At 50.4% G+C, this 20,017-nt stretch overlaps 1 pseudogene; it reads left to right on the top strand.

The window, feature by feature from the left end:
• The first annotated feature begins 603 nt into the window (after positions 1 to 603).
• Positions 604 to 13,773, top strand: LOC125758669 (uncharacterized; annotated as a pseudogene).
• Positions 13,774 to 20,017: the final 6,244 nt, after the last annotated feature.

The raw sequence follows: 20,017 nt of genomic DNA, 5'->3' as shown, positions 1-20,017 counted from the left end.
GCGAAAACTACATCCATTTGTTTTCTTATAGTTCTGTTGACTTCTCTGATTCACGAAATAATAAAATTGTCTGCATGATATAAATAAAAGCTGCATGGGCTTGCATTTAGTGCTTTGATTTCATGGGAGCTTTGCCTGCAGCGTAACACAAGACTGGCAATAATCTTGTCCTTTGTGAAATGCAGGTGAGAAACACGCCTCAACCGCTTAGTTTCATTCAAGAAACTTGTTACAGGAAATGACCATTCATCGCAAACTACAGCTGATGGATCAGCGATGCAAGAGTCGGAAACCTCCACTCTGGCCGATGTACCTCTTGACTTGAATGTAAGGGATTTAAGCGATGCATCTCTGGAAACATTCACAGCTAGTCCCTCATACAACAGCACGAGCAATTTGCATCTTTTGGTGCAAGCGTGTAGTGTAGCAGAAGAAAGTAATTGTGCCCCAAAGAAAGACGCGGTGAGGATATATTTAATTTCAGTATTGTTTTTTCAGCTGATCCATGCAGTGTTGAAAATCTGTAAATACCACAACATATTTTGTGTTTCATTCCTTCAGATATGCTAAACAGAGGAATGTGTGGCTCCAGGAAAACTATATTTCTGTCAGTGACAAATGGCACCGAGGCATCTACTCAAGTTGTGCACACAGAAATGAGTCACAGGGCTGGAAGGTAATGCTGCTGCTCTTTATATTGTCACGTGGTCGTGACGTCGACGAAGGCAGCAGCGAACACGTCCGAGATGAAACTCTTTATTTGGCCAAATTTGTGGCCGAGAAACTGAAAGTCAAACTATAGCAATACACTGATAGCGGCGGACAGAGCGTCGACCGTCGATCAACTGACAATCAGTCAAGCGTGTGGCTTTTATACAGGCGCTATCGAACTTTCCAGCGGTATCGCTGTTGGCGGCGTTATCTCTCGACAAAGCTGGAACATACTCGTGCGGCGTGCAATCTTACCGGATTGTTCCAAAACAATCGCGAAGCTTCCTACACATCACGGCGAGGCCTGCGCAGCGCGTTGCTCACAGTCTTTGTGGGTGAAGCTTCAACTCGTGAAATATAAGACTCGCGGCAATGCCCGCCTCTGAAAAAGCATCGTCCCGATGCTTAAAAACAGAACATGAATACACGCAATACTAAAGAAAACTAATAAAGAAAGCAAACATTAGAGTCCTCAGGTGCGTTAACGAGCATAGTACGGTTTAAGGCGCACCACATGCACGACCTCGGGTCGAGCTCGGCGCCTCTGAGAGTTCGTGATGCCGTCGGGGACAGCCTCGTAGTAGAGTGCGCCGAGACGTCGAAGTACCCTGTACGGTCCGAAGTAGCGTCGAAGAAGCTTCTCGCTCAGTCCGCATCGTCGTATTGGCGTCCAGACCCAGACACGGTCGCCGGGCTGGTACTCGACGAAGCGTCGTCGAAGATTGTAGCGACGGCTGTCGGTGTGCTACTGGGTCTTGATGCGCAGGCGGACCAGCTGTCGAGCTTCTTCGGCACGTTGTAAGTAAGCGGCGGCGTCGACATTTTCTTCGTCGGTGACGTTGGGTAGCATGGCGTCGATCGTCGTCGCCGGGCTCCTTCCGTAGACCAACTTGTACAGCGTCATCTGCGTCGTTTCTTGGACGGTCGTGTTGTAAGCGAAGGTCACGTACGGAAGGACGGCGTCCCACGTCTTGTGCTCAACGTCGACGTACATGGCGAGCATGTCGGCGATGGTCTTATTTAGACGTTCGGTGAGGCCATTGGTCTGCCGGTGGTAGGCGGTGGTGCGGCGGTGGCTCGTCTCGCTGTACTTGAAGATCGCCTGAGTTAGGTCCGCAGTAAAGGCGGTACCTCTGTCTGTGATAAGGACCTCTGGGGCCCCATGACGCAAGACGATGTTCTCCACGAAGAACTTGGCTACCTCGGCGGCACTGCCTTTAGGCAAGGCCTTTGTCTCGGCGTAGCGAGTGAGGTAGTCAGTCGCTACGACGATCCACTTGTTACCGGAAGTCGACGTCGGGAACTGCCCCAGTAGGTCAATCCCGATTTGCTGGAACGGCCGGCGAGGTGGTTAGACTGGCTGCAGAAGTCCCGCTGGCCTAGTCGGCGGTGTCTTCCGTCGCTGGCAATCTCGGCAAGTCCTGACGTAGTGGGCGACGTCGGCAGCAAGACGTGGTCAGTAGTATTTTTCCTGTATTCTGGCGAGCGTGCGGGAAACACCGAGGTGTCCAGCCGTCGGGTCATCGTGTAGGGCCTGGAGGACTTCTGGTCGCAATGATGAGGGCACGACAAGAAGGTTGTCCGTTCGAAATGGCGAGAAGTTCTCTTCAGGAGAACGCCGTTCCGTAATGAAAACGACGGCACTCCTCGCTTGAATACCTTCGGAACAACGGCGGTCTTGCACTCGAGATACTTCATAAGGCTCCACAGTTCCGCGTCGGCTCGTTGCCTTCCGGCGAAGTCTTCGGCACTTATAGTTCCGAGAAAGCAGTCTTCGTCGTCGTCTTGCGGCGGCGCGTCGACGGGGGCACGAGAGAGGCAGTCGGCGTCAGAGTGTTTTCGTCCGGACTTCTACACGACGGTAATGTCGAATTCTTGAAGCCTCAGACTCCGTCGTGCGAGACGACCTGAAGGGTCCTTCAAGTTAGCTAGCCAACATAAGGCATGATGGTCACTGACAACTTTGAAGGGCCTGCCATAGAGGTAGGGGCGAAACTTTGACGTAGCCCAGATGATGGCAAGGCATTCCCTTTCTGTTGTGGAATAGTTGGCTTCTGCCTTGGACAGTGACCGGCTAGTATAACTGATAACCCTTTCAAGCCCGTCAGTCTTTTGCACAAGGACGGCACCGAGCCCTACGCTGCTTGCGTCGGTGTGTATTTCCGTATCGGCGCAATCGTCGAAATGCGCAAGTATGGGTGGCGTCTGCAGGCGTCGTTTAAGTTCCTCAAATGCTTGCGCTTTCTCCGTTTCCCACCTGAATTCCACGTTAGTCTTTGTGAGAAGCGTCAGTGGTTCGGCGATGCGTGAAAAGTTTTTGACGAAGCGTCTGTAATAGGGGCATAAGCGGAGAAATCGGCGCATGGCCTTCTTGTCGGTGGGAGGCGCGAAGTCAGCGATGACAGCTGTTTTCCGCGAGTCTGGGCGCACTCCAGACTTGCTGATCACATGACCCAGAAACAAGAGCTCGTTGTACGCGAATCGGCACTTTTCTGGCTTCAGGGTCAGTCCAGAGGCCTTGATTGCTTGAAGTACTGCCTCAAGCCGCCGGAGATGCTCGTCGAAGGTCGAGGAAAGCACGACGACGTCGTCCAAATACACAAGGCACGTCTGCCACTTCAAACCGGCCAGCATGGTGTCCATGACGCGCTTGAACGTCGCAGGTGCCGAGCAAAGGCCAAAAGGCATGACCTTGAACTCAAAGAGGCCGTCGGGTTAACACCCTACGCGGTCTTTTCTCGGTCTCTTTCGTCTACTTCGATCTGCCAATAGCCGGTCTTGAGGTCCATCGACGAAAAGTACGTCGCGTTGTGTAGTCGATCCAGGGTGCCGTCTATCCGTGGGAAGGGGTACACATCCTTCTTCGTGATTTTGTTCAGGCGCCGATAATCAACGCAGAAGCGCAGTGTCCCGTCCTTCTTCTTCACTAAAACCACGGGTGACGCCCACGGACTCTTGGACGGCTGGATGATGTTGTCGCGTAGCATCTCGTCGACTTGTTTCTTTATCGCGTCGCGCTCTCGAGTCGAAACTCTGTAGGGGCTCTGACGGAGGGGCTTCGCACTTTCCTCCGTTATAATTCGGTGTTTCCCCACCGGACATTGTCGAGTTCGTGATGACGACGAGAAGCAGTCCTTGTATTGCAGGAGCAGGGTTTTCAGCTGGTCTTGCTTGACCTTCGGAAGGCGCGAGTTGACGTCGAAATCTGGTTCGGGACCTCGATTCGTCGAAGGAGGTTCGGGAGCATCGAAGAGGGCGAAAGCATTGCTGGCGGCCACACATTCGTCGATGTAGGCAACCATCGTACCAATGTTGAGGTGCCTATATTCGTGGCTGAAGTTCGTCAGCACTACCTTTGCTTTACCGTCACGCAGCTCGGTTATACCTCGTTCGACGCAAATTTGACGGTTCAGGAGTAGGTGCTGATCGCCCTCGATGACGCCTTCTAGGTTCGCAGGTTTTTCGGTGCCGACGGAAATAATGACGCTGGAGCGCGGCGGAACGGTCACCTGTTCTTCTATCACATTCAAGGCATGGTTCCCTAGCGTCGCGTGGGGCGGGAGCGCTTTGTCTGAGGTTAGAGTTATTGACTCAGACCTCAGGTCGATGACGGCGCCATGGTCACTTAGGAAGTCCATTCCAAGTATCACATCCCTACAGCAGTTTTGTAGGATTACAAAGCTCGCAGGATAAGTCGGGTTATTGATGATGACTCGCCGTGCAGACACCAATCGGCGTTATCAGATGGTCCGGATCTCGGGGCCTTCCCAAGCAGTCCGAACTTTCTTCAACTTTGCTGCGAACGGCCCACTGATGACGAAATAGTCGGCTCCTGTATCGACGATAGCGGTGACGTTGTGGCCGTCCATCAGAACGTCGAGGTCCGCCGTCTTGCGTTGCGGTTACGTAGCGGCGTCGGGTCACGGCTACGTCGGTTTGCACCGCTGCTTCCGCGTTGCGTCGTCAGCTCTGCTTTCGGTCGCAATGTTTCGTCTTCGAGACGTCGTTCGGCATGCGGCGGGGGCTCGGAACTTCGTCGCGGCGTCGTCGTCGACGGCGGAGGATCTTCAGCATTTCGTCGTTCAGCAACCGCACCTCCATCGGTTGCTGCCCTTAGTTTTCCGGATACGTACTAGGCGACAGGCCCCGGTTTGGGCCAGTGTACTGCCGGCGGTGCGGTGACATGTAACGGCCGGGCGACGGCGAGCGGGAAGGTCGTCGTTCTTGCCACTGTGTTCCGGTGAGGCAGTCGTCGATATCGCGGGGCCGTTCGCCTGGCTGCGGGCGCGGTGCGTTGACGGCGAATCCGCGTAGCCCCATCTGACGGTACTGGCAGCGGCGGTACGTGTGGCCGGCCTCCCCGCAGTGGTAGCAGAGCGGGCGGTTGTCAGGGGCGCGCCAGACATCGGTCTTCCTCGGGGTGTAGCGCTGGCCTACAGATGGGCGGCGGCGGCGTCTGGCCGACAGGTGGATGGTAGGGCGTCGGTGGCGGCGGCGGCATCTGGCGACGGCACTGCGACGGTGTGTCGTCTTGGCATGGGCGTGAAGGAGGAGCATGACGGCGGGCTGCAGCAGCATAACTCATAGCTTGCGGCTGCGGCTCTGCTAGCTGAGGCGCACCGAGTGAATGCTGGATCTCCTGGTGCACGACGTCGGCGATGGAATCTACTTCAGGTTGCGACGAAGGTAGAATTTTTCGCAGCTCCTCTTGCACAATTGCTCGAATCGTCTCGCGCAGGTCGGCGGATCCTAGCGCTTGAACGTCGGCGTAGCTTGTGGTCGAGAAGCTGCGGTTGTATTGCCGTGTTCGCATCTCAAGCGTTTTCTCGATTGTTGTTGCTTCGGAAACTAATTCTTGGACGGTATTCGGCGGATTCCTCATAAGTCCAGCGAAGAGCTGTTTCTTTACTCCTCGCATGAGGAAACGAACCTTCTTTTCGTCCGGCATGTTGGGGTCAGCGTGGCGGAACAGCCGGGTCATTTCTTCATGATGGCCACGTTTTCGTTCGGGAGCTGAACTCGTGTCTCCAGCGAGGTTGCGGCCCTTTCCTTTGGGACGACGCTCGTGAACGTCTCCAAAAAAACACTGCGAAAGAGATCCCAGGTTCGAAGTGTGGACTCCCGGTTCTCGATCCATGTCCTTGCTGCTTCTTCCATGTAGAAGTACACGTGGCGCAGCTTGTCTTCGGCGTTCCAGTTGTTAAATGTTGCGACCCTTTCGAACGTCTCCAGCCAGGTTTCGGGGTCTTCACATGGCGAACCACGAAATGTCGGCGGCTCCCTGGGCGGCTGCATCACAATCGCTGCCGGGGACATCGTGGTCGTCATTGTGCCTGTCGTCCTCGTCGCGGTCTTGGTCTTGTCGGATAGGGGTCCGTACTCAGGTGGGAGACCTTGCTGCCTGCGGCTGACCCGCTGGTTGGCGTCGATGTCCTCTTGACGGTGTGGGCTCGGCTCACGGATGGAGGGGGGCGTACGATACATGGACCGGGAAGCACCTCCACCAGATGTCACGTGGTCGTGACGTCGACGAAGGCAGCAGTGAACACGTCCGAGATGAAACTCTTTATTCGGGCGAACTTGTGGCCGAGAAACTGAAAGTCAAACTATAGCAATACACTGATAGCGCCGGACAGAGCATCGACCGTCGATCAACTGACAAGCAGTCAAGCGCGTCGGCTTTTATACAGGCGCTATCGAAATTTCCAGCGATATCACTGTTGGCGCCATTATCTCTCGACGAAGCTGGAACATTCTCGTGCGGCGCGCAATCTTAACGGATTGTTCCAAAACAATCGCGAAGCTTCCTGCAGATCACGGCGAGGCCTGCGCAGCGCGTTGCCCACAGTCTTTGTCGGTGAAGCTTGAACTCGTGAAATATAAGACTCGCAGCAATATACTGTGCCTAATTGGGGTGGTGCCTTGCTGTTAGCGTACAGTCTTATTTCATTGCAATTTACTTTCATTATTGGGCACTTTTTATTTGCTACTCCTGCCTAACATTCTTTATCTTATAGCAAAACAGCCATTTGGGCTAGTTGGTAACGGTTCATATCTTAAAGCAAATAGGCGCACTATGGGAACAAGGACAAAAGGGAGGAACCGACGACACAAAGCGCACACTCGCAACTGAAGGTTTATTGAAAGAGTACACATAAATACGTTACAAAAAAAGGGGCACGTGGTGCAATTTTCCTCGCCGAAACAAAACAAAACGAGATGAGTATCCCCTTAACAGATCATGAAGGCGCATGCGTCTATACACAAAGGAAGTTCGAAGAAAACCGGACTAAAGAAAATTCAAACTGCGTGGGGAGGGGGGGGGGGCGGAGGAGAGGGGAGGGCAGACAAGTTGAAGCTTTTCACATAAAGAGATGCGGGGATAGATGCGTCAGCCACCCTTCTATCGCCATAACAGAGATAGAATATTCATATTTGATCAACACACTGCATTAAACTTGTCTGCCCTCCCCTCTCCTCCGCCCCCCCCCTCCTCCCCACGCAGTTTGAATTTTCTTTAGTCCGGTTTTCTTCGAACTTCCTTTGTGTATAGACGCATGCGCCTTCATGATCTGTTAAGGGGATACTCATCTCGTTTTGTTTTGTTTCGGCGAGGAAAATTGCACCACGTGCCCCTTTTTTTGTAACTTCTTTATCTTGTAGTGTTGGTGCTTATTTTTCTTTGATAATGAATGAGCTTAGTTTCAGTGGAGCGCAATATGTTATTTTCAATTTGTTATTTGTCTTGCATAAGTACATTTCTATTTTTTTCATGTCATAATGCTGTGTGTTTGTTGCTTCCTGAAGGTTGCAAGCACGGATGGCAATTGGAAACAAAACTGTGGGTTTCATGGCTTTGAGTCTCTCAAAGAAAAGGAAGAGGCACTGCAAGATTTTTGTGGCGTGACATTGCAAGTGTTCAGCCTTCCTTTGCACTTACGGCCTCCGCCGAAGTACAGGTGTAATGCGATGTCAAGAGAAGACAAACTGTGCTTGTTCCTGGCCAAGCTGTGGCATAGGATAACATACAGTGCCTTGGGAGCTATATTTGCCGTTACAGCCACAACAGCGTCAAATGTGTTTAGGATAACGCTTGTTATTGTAAGCATCGCTCTGAAGGATTGGGTCTTCATGCCGTCCCGGGAAATAATCAAGCTTTATTTGCCTTTCCCATTTAAAGAAAACTATCCGAACTGCACCTTAATAATAGATTGCGCCGAGATCCGCACAGAAGCACCCTCAAATCCTGATTGCGAACACATGCTGTATTCACATTACAAAGGAGGATACACACTGAAGGTATTGTCGCGACGTCAAGAGAGAGGTCGTAACGCACAGGTCAAGAGAAGAACAGCAGGTCGGAGTTTTTTTAATACCGCGCGCAGCGAGCTCTTCTTCTTCCTTTTTATCTTCTGCACGCAGCGTATGCCCATTTGTGTTGTCGTCGTCTTTCTTATTGCATGCACGTGGCATTTGCCTCCCTCCGAAGAGGCATCGTCCCGATGCGCAACCTAGGCGCTCTACTTAGCAAAGCACACACACATGCAGTGGAATCCGCACAATACACGAGAGTTAGCTGGATAGGTACGGTTTCATCCGCACGACGTGAACGACTTCGGGTGAATGTTTCCGGCGACTGGAGCTGCAATCACTGTCGGGAACGACCTCGTAGTTGACGTCGTTCAAGCGTCGGGTGACTCTGTATGGCCCAAAGTATCGTCTTAGCAGTTTTTCACAAAGTCCGCGTCGACGTATTGGTATCCAGACCCATACTTTGTCGCCCGGTGTGTAGCTAACGAATTTGTGTCGTAGGTCGTACCGTTTCGCATCTTGATGTTGTTGATGACAGATGCGTACGCGGGCAAGCTGTCTGGCTTCCTCGGCGCGCTGAGTAAATTCTTCGGCGTCTGTATGAATGTCGTCACACTCATGCGGCAGCATAGCGTCCAAGGTTGTCGTGACTTCGCGACCATGGATCAAACTGAACGGTGTCATGCCAGTAGTTTCTTGTCGAGCGGTATTATAAGCGAATGTCACGTAAGGCAATATCTGATCCCAGTTTTTATGTTCAGTGTCGACGTACATGCAGAGCATGTCTGTGAGGGTCTTATTAAGGCGCTCCGTTAGTCCGTTTGTTTGGGGATGGTATGCAGTTGTTCTACGGTGAGCCGTACCGCTGAGCCTGAGAACCGACTCCAAAAGCTCTGCGGTGAAGGCAGTTCCTCTGTCTGTGATCACAACTGTTGGGGCGCCGTGCCGAAGGACGACGTTTTCTATGAAGAACTGAGCCGCTTCTGCTGCTGTGCCCCGCTGCATAGCTTTAGTCTCCGCGTAGCGGGACAGGTAATCGGTGGCGACGATAATCCATCTGTTCCCCGCAGTAGAAGTTGGGAATGGGCCTAGGAAATCCATTCCAATTTGGGCGAATGGCTTTGCTGGTGCTTCGACTGGATGCAAGAGACCGGCTGGCTTGCCAGGGGGCGCCTTGCGTCTTTGGCAGTCGGCACAAGTCTGCACGTGATGTTTAACGGCAGCAGGTAGCTTTGGCCAATAGTACTTGCTTCGCAGTCGGCACAATGTCCGGGTGTAGCCTAGGTGACCAGAAGTGGCTTCATCATGGCACGCGTTCAGAATTTCTTTTCTAAGTGATTCAGGCACGACGAGCAAGTACGCGCTGCCGGTGGGAGAAAAGTTTTTCTTGTACAGAACATTGTTCCGCAAGCAAAAAGACGGCAGTCCTCTGGCAAATACTCGCGGCGCGTCATTGCATCGTCCTTCTAAGAAATCGATGAGCGGTAATAGCTCTGGGTCGCCGCGCTGCTCTTGTGCAATGGTGGCCGTGTTGACGACTCCCAAGAATGCAGCGTCCATGCTTTCGTCATCAATAGCGGCAGGCTCGACAGGCGACCGCGAGAGACAATCGGCGTCAGTATGCTTCTTCCCGGATTTATAAATAATGGTCATGTCAAACTCTTGAAGCCTCAGACTCCAGCGCGCCAAACGGCCAGATAGGTCTTTCAGGTTAGTAAGCCAGCAAAGAGAATGGTGATCGCTGACAACCTTGAACGAGCGGCCGTACAAATATGGACGAAATTTAATTACCGCCCACACCACGGCGAGGCACTCCTTCTCGGTTGTCGAGTAGTCCTCCTCCGTGCGAGAGAGAGTTCTGCTGGCGTACGCTATTACTTTTTCAGAGCCGTCTTGCCACTGCACGAGCACGGCACCCAGACCCACATTGCTGGCGTCGGTGTGGAGTGCTGTAGGGGCTTCCTGGTCGAAGTGCGCAAGAAATGGTGGTGTTTGCAAGCGTTGACGTAGCTCGTTAAATGCTGTTTGCTCCTTTTCGGCCCAAAGGAAGGGAACGTCCTCTCGTGTGAGTCGTGTCAATGGCGCTGCAATAGATGAAAAGTCCGCGATGAATCGGCGGTAATAGGCGCACAGCCCTAAGAAGCGCCTCACTGCTTTTTTGTCTTGTGGTGCAGGAAACTTTGCCACAGCGGCTATTTTGTCCGGGTCAGGTCGAACACCCTCGTGACTGACGACGTGGCCTAGGAAGCTGAGTTCACTGAAGCCGAAGTGGCATTTTTCCGGTTTTAACGTCAGGCCAGCCGAGCGTATAGCTTGGAGAACAGCGCATAGCCGGCTTAGGTGTTCCCCGAACGTTGCCGAAAATACAATAACGTCGTCTAGATAGACCAAGCATGTTTGCCACTTCAGGCCTGACAGCACGGTGTCCATTAGACGCTGAAAAGTGGCTGGCGCTGAGCATAACCCGAATGGAAGCACCTTAAATTCGTAAAGACCATCGGGTGTCACAAAGGCAGTTTTTTCACGATCTCTCTCGTCGACCTCTATCTGCCAACAGCCGCTTCGCAGGTCCATGGATGAAAAGTAGCGCGTATGCCGCAGCCTATCAAGCGAATTGTCTATGCGTGGCAGCGGATAGACGTCTTTCTTCGTGACTTGGTTTAACTTGCGGTAATCTATGCAGAAGCGCAAGGTGCCGTCTTTCTTTTTTACCAAAACCACAGGGGATGCCCAAGGACTTTTCGAAGGCTGTATGACGTCATCCTCGAGCATCTTCTGTACTTGTTTTTGAATCTCCTCGCGTTCTTTCGGAGCCACACGGTAGGGATTTTGTCGGATTGGTCGCGTGTCATCTTCAGTAATTATTCGATGCTTGGTCAATGGTGTTTGCTTGACCTTTGACGTAGACGAAAAGCAATCGTGGAACTGGTGTATCAATTCCAATAGGTGTTTCCTATCTGATGGCGACAGCGTAGAGGAGACGTCGACAGATAAAGGAGTCGAGGCAGGGTCAGTCGCGTCGTCCGGTTGCAAGGCGAAACAATGCCTTGCTTGGTCTATGTCGTCGTAGTAAGCAATTGCGGTGCCCTTCGGGATGTGACGGCGCTCGTTGCTGAAGTTCGTGAGGAGCACTTCTGCCTGCCCATCAGTCAGTGCCAAGACGCCTCTCGCGATGGAAACGCCTTGCGTAAGCAACAGCGTGACTATTTGCTCTGCTATCACATACTTATGGCATTGCCTTTCGCATGACACCGACACAAGGCAGCAGGATCTCGGCGGGAGCGTTACATCGTCGGCTACTCGCAAACGCCCGTGTGGTTCGTCAATGGTGGAGTCGACATATGGATGTGCTGAAAACGTCACCATACGTTCTGGGATGTTGATGACGGCGCCGTGATCTTGCAGAAAATCCATGCCCAAAATGAGCTCTCTACAACACTCTGGCAAAATGACAAAAGAGGCGACGAAGCTAGAATTACCGATGAGGAGCCGAGCGGTGCATTTACCCGTGGGAATCATTAGGTGACCCCCAGCACTTCTTATGTGCGGCCCTGTCCACGGTGTCTTGACCTTACGAAGGCGGTTGGCGAGCTCTTGCCGCATAATCGAGAAGTCAGCGCCTGTGTCAACCAGTGCTGTCACATGATGTCCGTCTATGAGCATACTGAGATCGGCCCGTACGACTTCGTCGGCATTAGTATTCGTCGTTGTCGTCGTCGTCATATCGTCTTCTTTCGGCGGTAGGGGGGACTTTTCGGCGTCTCGACGATTGGCAACCTTGCCCCCGGAGGTCGCAGCAGTTAGTTTCCCCGGCGTGGGCTAGGGGAACGGCCTCTGGCGACGTCTGCGTAGCTCTGGCGGTTCGGGGAAGTCTGACGCACAGGTGACGGAGATTGCCAGCGACGACGTGGTGAAGTTACTTGGCTGGTCGGCAGGCGATCACCGTCGTTGGCCCGATGGTCTTCAATGCCAAAAGATGCAGGGCGAGAAAAGTTGCCAAACCCAGAATCTCGATGGTGGCAGTAGCGGAGAATGTGGCCTGGTTCCCCGCAGTGGAAGCAAAGGGGTCGACGGTCGGCCGTTCGCCACAAGTCGGTTCTGCGAACTGGTGGTCGTCTCACAGAATCCCGTTCCCACCAAGGCACGGCAGCGGACCGTGGCTGGAAGGGCCGTGGCTGGAAGGGCGCTGCCTCAGGTGTGGGCGAAGGCCGACGAATCACATCAGCATAACTCGGACGTGGCTCCGGACATGGTGCGGGTGATGTGAACGCTTGCCTCAACTCCTGGCGCACGATTTCGGCAACAGAAGCGACTGGTGGCTCGATGGAAGGAACGCCAAGGGCCCGAAGTTCCTCACGCAGTATTTCCCTGATCATCTGTCGTAGGGAACTTTCGCAAACGGCAGCGTTCTGAGCCGCAGCGCTTACTGGCGTGTGGCTGGGCAGGCGGTCGTAGTGGCGGCATCGTTGTTGCAGTGCCCGCTCGATGACAGTAGCCTCTTTTATGAATTCGTCTACTGTTGTTGGTGGATTTCGTACGAGGCCCGCGAAAAGTGGCTCTTTACTCCCCGCATCAGATGACGCACCTTCTTCGACTCAGGCATGTCAGGGTCAGCCCGGCGGAACAGGCGGGCCATATCCTCTGCGAACATCGCTACGGTTTCGTTAGGGTTTTGCACGCGGGCTTCAATCAGTTGCTGTGCGTGATCCCTCCGGTCCGAGCTCAGGAATGTTTCGAGCAGCTTCTGGCGGAAATTGTCCCAAGTTTGGAAAGTGGCCTCCCTGTTTTCGTACCATGTACGAGCGCTATTCTCCAGCGCGAAATAGGCACGGCCAAGCTTTTGTTGTTCGCTCCAGCGATTGAGCACAGCTACCCGTTCGAACTGTTCGAGCCAGTCCTCGACATCCTCATACGCTTCCCCGCGGAAAACTTCGGGAACGCGAGGATGCTCAAGTGTCACCTGGGATGGAAAGAGATCCGCCGACGTTGTAGGCACTGCCATGCTGGTAAGAGGAGGGACAGCCGAGAACTCCGGACTTAGGCCTAGTAGGCGCCGGCTGAATCGGTGCACTGGAGTCGTGACGAGAGGTTGAGTCTCCGGACTGGGCGTACGGGTCCGAATCAGGCTTTCCTGCATCAGATTGCAGGCTCCAGCACCTCCACCAGTGTCGCGACGTCAAGAGAGAGGTCGTAACGCACAGGTCAAGAGAAGAACAGCAGGTCGGAGTTTTTTTAATACCGCGCGCAGCGAGCTCTTCTTCTTCCTTTTTATCTTCTGCACGCAGCGTATGCCCATTTGTGTTGTCATCGTCTTTCTTATTGCATGCACGTGGCAGTATTAATAGGCATAATTCCCAATGGCATGATAAATTTGATATCCAAGGTGTACGGAGGATCACATACCGACTCGTTCATAACTCAAGATTCTGTCTTCCTACAGCTTGTCAAACCAGGAGATTTATTTTAAGTGACAAAGGATTTCCAACTATCCGAACAACTGTAGAGGGGAGAGGTACAGTGCTGCTTATGCCTCCTTTTAATTCATCAGGTGACCAACTGTCTAGAGATGACATGGCGAAGACATATAGGATTGTTTCTGTGCGCCTCCATGTTGAAAGAGTAATTCAAAGATTGAATATTTATCACATTCTAAAGGATAGAGTACCGCTAAGCCTGGTCCCACAGATGGACAAAGTGATTTCAGTGTGTGCTGCCCTTGTGAACATGCAGGCACAAATTATTAAGAACTAGGTGCTTTGTCTCGTGTTATCTAAGTAAATTGGTTTGTTTCCTCGTAATAAATATCTCATGAAAAGTCCTGCAATTTGGTAGCGCCAAAGTGGCTTGACAACTGCACTTAAGTGCTCCTTAACCAAGAAATGGCTACAATAATTACAGCGAGCGTATTTTAAACTGAGTTTTCTTTTGTGATGAGAAGCTCAATTGTCACCGTGTGCTTTTGAACTGTAGGTGCATGCTTTTGCCTCTTTATTAAGCCACACAGAGCTGCAAGAGGCTGAAATGGAAGCATTGAATACACGCCAGTGCATGGCACTTGAATGATATCACAGTATTCATCTCTGGTTTATTGAATGTGAGCTATGAAGTACAGTGTTTGGTCCATCAGCCCAATGTACAGCGTTATAGTACATTACACTGAAAGAAAAATTTTGGAATGTGATCTATGCTTGTGACAGTTGCCCTTCCTTGTACACAGAGCTGTTTGCAAAAGGCAAGTAGATTACCAGTGGGATGTTCACTAGGCTGTACTGAGTGATAGATCAGCATTTCCCTTAATAAAGTAACCCTACCACAGCAAATGAGATAAGCAAAGCAACACAAGGAAGCAATAACTCTCAATGCTTGGAGCCATAGCCCAGCGAAAGCTACAATTACAGGTAAAATCAATGCTAAAATACACGTAACCTGACACTTAAGTACAAAAAGCATAAATAGGTTTTACTACAAGATAGTTATGAAATCGTGTATACAAAATGATTTAATTTACCCAAAAGAAGAAGCATCACGCATTAGCCCACAAATGAAAGCATGAAAACCTAGAACAAGGACGGCACCAAACATGTGAAATAAAAGCGCTCCAACTTCGGTATGAGTTCCCGAAGAAAAGCCTTGTCCCGGCCAACAGTCACCATTACTGAATGCTTTGGGCTGCAGGCATAGAGAAGGGCTCTGCGCAGGTTCAGGATGTATAGCTGAACTTGAATTTGTGTATAGTAACAGTGTGTGGTTTTCAGCACAATCACATCCCCATTAAATGCTAAATAGGGGAGCAAGCTTTGCCTTTCTTCATAGTTGATGAAAGATTCCTCTTTGTGCTTGAAGGTGCACTTGATTTCAATCAACACTGTTTCACTGCCCATTTTTTCCAATCCATCTGGGCTGCAGAACAGCCACGGCTGTTCTGGAAGCACGACGAGTCCTCTCTAGGAAATTAATAATTGGGATTAGTTCTTAAGTTCAGATAAGAAAACACATAGGAGGCGGCTTGCAAAAAATAACTGTTGTGATTTAAAACAGTAAACAAACTTACCTGCACAATGCGGATTACCTGCACAATGCGGATTGAAGCACTTCTCGTGCTATAGTTTCTGTCTTGATGCCTGGTAAAATATTTTGACACGCTAAACTTTAGTGCAAAAAAATTATGACGATGGTTTTGCATTCAAGCTTGCTGTGCCGCGACTGAAGATGCTGTTTCGGCTACATGCCTAAGCACTGCATATGTTTTCTTTAAACAAAGTTATATGTTGTTGGAAAACATACCTTAATGCATCGCAGCGCTTGTGTATGACGACGTTTTGCAAAGCTGTCTGTCAGCTCTCTGCGGCCCTTCGTCATCCCTTTTTGTGCGGATGGCATGCGCTTTAGTACTGCTAATGCGAAGTTTTCGCTCTTCGCGCCATCTGTAAATTGTTAAAATAGCAAATTTGATACCACGCAAAAATGGGTAGATGAGATTAAAAAGTTTATAGGTATAACGTGGCAGCAGAAAGCACAGGACCGGGTTGGTTGGCGGAACATGGGAGAGGCCTTTGCCCTGCAGTGGGCGTAGACAGGCTGATGATGATGATGATGAAAATGGGATCTGCTGGCTGCCGTTTACTTAAGTTTAGTTACATACCGTGAGCAGTTTGCCTGTCCTACGATGCGAAGGCACTAGTCACCTGGGGTTTCTGTAAGCACTACTTTTGATTTTTACACTTCGGCTTTCTCGTGGTCCATTTCGCTCACAAAATCTTTCACCAGTGTTCTTTCGTGCATAACATCTAGGTACCTGTAGATAGGTCGGTGAGACATTGGCTGAAGAATTTCATCTAACGTTTCTTTTTCCAATGTTTGTGATGCTCGGTGAGCACTGTCATTAAAATCGTCCACACAGGTGAAATCTTCATTTGTGTTGGTCTTGAGCTCCAATATTTCTTTCAGTGGATAGTTCAAAAGAATATTTGGGTCAGCAGGTTGAGTTTCAGGAATGCTCGTGTCCTGGCCTTTTATGCAGGACGAGACAAGAGGTGAAAAGGTTATGATTCATTAAAAAAATTCATATTGCAGTTTCAACGCGGGGCACGTTGCGTTTAGAAATACGAAAAATTGGCGTAGCTTGCACTAGAAGCGCAAGGCTAGAACCAGTAGTGGTCCTGGGCGGCCTTCTTTGTTTCTCCTTATCATTCTCTTTTTTTCTTCTCTGTTTTTCTTCTACCTCTTTTCGTCGCTGTTTCTTTATATTTCTTTCCATCTCTCTATACTATTTCTTTCTGTCCCTTTCCCGCTCTTGGTTCTTTTCTGTCTATTTCTAGCTTCATCTTTCTTTCTCTCTCCATTTGTTCCTTTATCTTTCTTTGTTTTATTTTCCTCTTTCTGTCTTGACCTCCGTTCTTAGCTTCATTTTACAGCAGAGCTGTTACGCCCGCCTTTGGCCGGTTCGCGATGTAGACAAGAAATTATCGTCATGCCGGCGTGGCCTAGTTAAGCATAGCTGTGCCTAGTTATTCCAAGTTAACTATACCCAAGCTAACAAGCCTTGCTGAGCAGAGGAACACCTAATTAGCTAGGGATAATTAAGCTATTTCCGTCGAATTCTGATTAAGCTGAGTCGAGATTCTGATATGCCCACTCATGCCGAGCACGGCAAGGTGAGCAATGGTAATCCTAATTAAGACTGAGCATATCCAGCCTAATTAAACTACAATTAGGGCTATGTTGACTACGGGTGAAAGCTAATTGAGACTAAGCCTCGAAACGCAAATTAGGCCAATCAGCTATGCTAATTAAGGTAATTACGCTACTTGATGCTGTGAGTGCCGAACGATTCTCAGTCGAACCCGATCGATATCTAGCCAATACTCGCGATTTACAGTGTGATCACGTGAACACTTCGTGCATCGGCGTGTGAATGCACGTGTGCTTAATCAAGCCAGGACCAGCCGAGTGCCGACCAGCTCCGCTCTGCTGCGGCCTTGCGCGACTCTGTGCAAGCTGCGCAGTTTATTTTTATCTATTTCTTTCTATCTCTTTCTCTCTGTCTTCCTATCATTTTTCTTTTTCTTCTTTTCTGTCTATGTCTCTTTTTTCTCTCTCTCCCACTGCATCTCTTTCTCGAACTATTTTTACCCTTTCTTCCTCTCTCTCTGTAGTCGTTCTCTCGCCCATCCGAGTAGTTATCCGAGGACGAAGAGAGAGCGCGCCAGCATGATGATAGTTTTCGCAAACGCTCCACGGTCCCGACGTGGGAGTCGCCCACTGCGCGCTGGAGCACGTCCCGCGGGACCTCATTAAAGTTATCTCAATCAATCAATCAATCAATCAATCAATCAATCAATCAATCAATCCACGGTGGTTTGCCGACAATAAACAGCTCGGCTGTTAAAAAATCAACTAAACGGTTACTATCCAGAAAGCATGTGTAAAATGTTCATTAGTGATGCATTTACGTCACTGAAGCAGCGCATATACAGCATGAACGCTTTTCCAACTCACGTGAGAAGAGTTCCAAGACGTCCTGTTCAAGGATTCTTTTCGGTTTCCCGCTTGGCTTGCCCCAACTCTGGGGCTGACTGGTGCATAAATTTACTTCATTATTTATGTGAATGCACACCGTAGCTGCGTGCTTGCACTGACCTGTAATGCCAGCTTTGCAGGTGCATGTGCCTTCTCGAATACAAAATCCCGCTTCTCCTGTCATGACCATGCCAGCTATGAGAGAAAGAAAAAAAGGTGACACGGGGTAGCCAGTTGCAACTGTTTTTCACATGCAACTGTTTTCCAAGCTTGCCTCTACAAATGTTCAGCAGCATGTTACATGACGCCGCATATCTTTAAAGGAAAGTTCAGGTTTGCACCTCTGCCACAATATTCCAGGAGCGCGTACAAAGCGAAAGTTAAGGCGACAGAACATTCTTGGTAGTAAATAAATTCCGCACAGTACTTCGAGTGTGCGTTCACGCGCGCGCTAATTGCGCGATCTTGTCGCGCGCCCGATGCCACATCGCGCCTGTGAATCGGCACCTCCCACACCAGCGTTTATAGAACCAGGTAAGTTACAAAACTCCCCGCGTCAGCCAACCCGTCGCGCGGCGCCAGGGCAGCTTCCGGTTTGGTGGCGCTGGCGGCGCAACAAGCTTCCGCTAGCAGACGAAAACGCCTGTCTGCGTGGCAAGACGCTGGGACAGCCGTTGAGAAAGGGCTCTGTTGTTTACTCGCCGACTGTATATTATCGAGCTTTTTCGTTGCGCTGCCGCTGCAACGCAAAACTGAGTAACATTTAGCAGCGGTAAGGCAAGGTCAGTAATGCTAGGGCTTTCTAGACTGCCCAAGATAACTGATGCTGGATAGCATAACATACGAGTCTGTCCATTACCCTATAAGAAATTAACTATATCGCGCATTCCCGTAGCGTAATTGTTTAGCTAAAGTGGATGCTTGGGCGTGTAGGTATTTCTATCTTTTCGTTTTGGACTGTGCAAGTATTGCGCGATGTTAACGAATAAATGTTTGTTCTAAGTTAGCGCTGTTGTTTGTGTAATCCTTTTCCTGGTGCTGGGTAGTTTTTCTCGCTGCATTTTTTCCCATATTCTTCACTTTCACTTTTTAGAAGGGAGGAGTTTTCATTTTGTATCGTGGTTGTAGTTCGTTGCAATTATTGAGTGGTAAAATCGCCGTGCGTGTACTGCACGCCACAATTTCAGTCCTGCTACAGAAAGAAAAATTGTACTTATTTTACGCACGCAATATGCACACAGACGGCACAAGTTATTTACAGTCTCATGCATTAAACCTTACGAACATAACTCTAATTGACTGCAAAAAATTATTTACAGCACAATTTCTAGAATCACGCAAAGCAAGGCAAGTTCGGGAATATCTTTGGGACGCATCCTTCGACGAGGCTCCTTTCGCTGACGATTTCAACTTAATTCTTACTTTTGACTATGTGAGTGAAAGTCTTCAGGATGTCTTCCTCACGAAAGTGCACATCACATACACGTGATATGTGGGACAGTTTATTGTCCTCACGAGGAATGGTGCGATCCCACGCCGCTCGCTGGTCAGGGTCACGCGGGGCACAAATAGGTTACCAACCGCCTCGGATTTCGCGGGACTGTCCCGACTTTTAATACAGCGTCCCAAGGCGTCCCGACAAGGATTGCTGTATATGTTCCGGATTTATTCCGGACTGTCCAGTTAGAAATTTTCATGGGGTCCAACGCACGGCCGACAGCGCGCGTCACGCTCCAGAACACGAAGTTCTCACGAATAGCACGCACGGAGCAATGTTGCGGTGGCTAGCGGTGGCCGCGAAGGGCTTTAGTTACTTAGAAGTACTTGTTGCTGGGATAGTTGGTTCATCGTATTAGGAAAATTCTAGACGCCTAAAACACCGCAAGAAGTGCGAAGAAGCACAGGGAAAGAGCGTTACTTTGGCTGAACTTCTGTGCGAAGCGCGGCAAGTTTTTACGGTTACATTCTCCAGCAAGAGGAAGTGTTGGGAGGAGCACGTAGCCAGCTGAAGAGGCCGAAACAATAAAGAAACAATCCCCCCCCCCTTCCTTCTGGACTCCCTTCATTGAAGAGTTGGTAACGCTGGGCACAAAAGAAATGTCGTGGTGTCTCAGATTTCCTGTACTCGCTCGTACAGCCGGGAACACAACATGTCGGCATGGTGAAGACACGCAGCATATTCGAAGGACAATAGAAAGCGCAAAACTGTTCACGCAGAAAGCAGCCTCCACGGATACTGACGCGCCGCAATGCCGGCTCAAGAGAGTGGAGTGAGTGAATCCTGTTGCGACAGCAGCGCCACATCTGTCGCTGATGGCGGCGGCGCCGCGCAACATCGCTCAGCTTTGCAACTGACCTGGTTCTATACACGTTGCCCCACACTGAGCGGCGTTTTGCGCAGCAGGCCTTATGCGCCTGTAAAGTCGATGTTCTCATAAAAAGAGAGTGCAAGCATGCATGACGCGGGAGCCGAAAA

The sequence above is a fragment of the Rhipicephalus sanguineus genome, chromosome 5, assembly GCF_013339695.2.
Source record: "Rhipicephalus sanguineus isolate Rsan-2018 chromosome 5, BIME_Rsan_1.4, whole genome shotgun sequence".
Lineage (NCBI taxonomy): Eukaryota > Metazoa > Arthropoda > Arachnida > Ixodida > Ixodidae > Rhipicephalus > Rhipicephalus sanguineus.
This window is presented reverse-complemented; position numbering and strand designations above follow the sequence as displayed.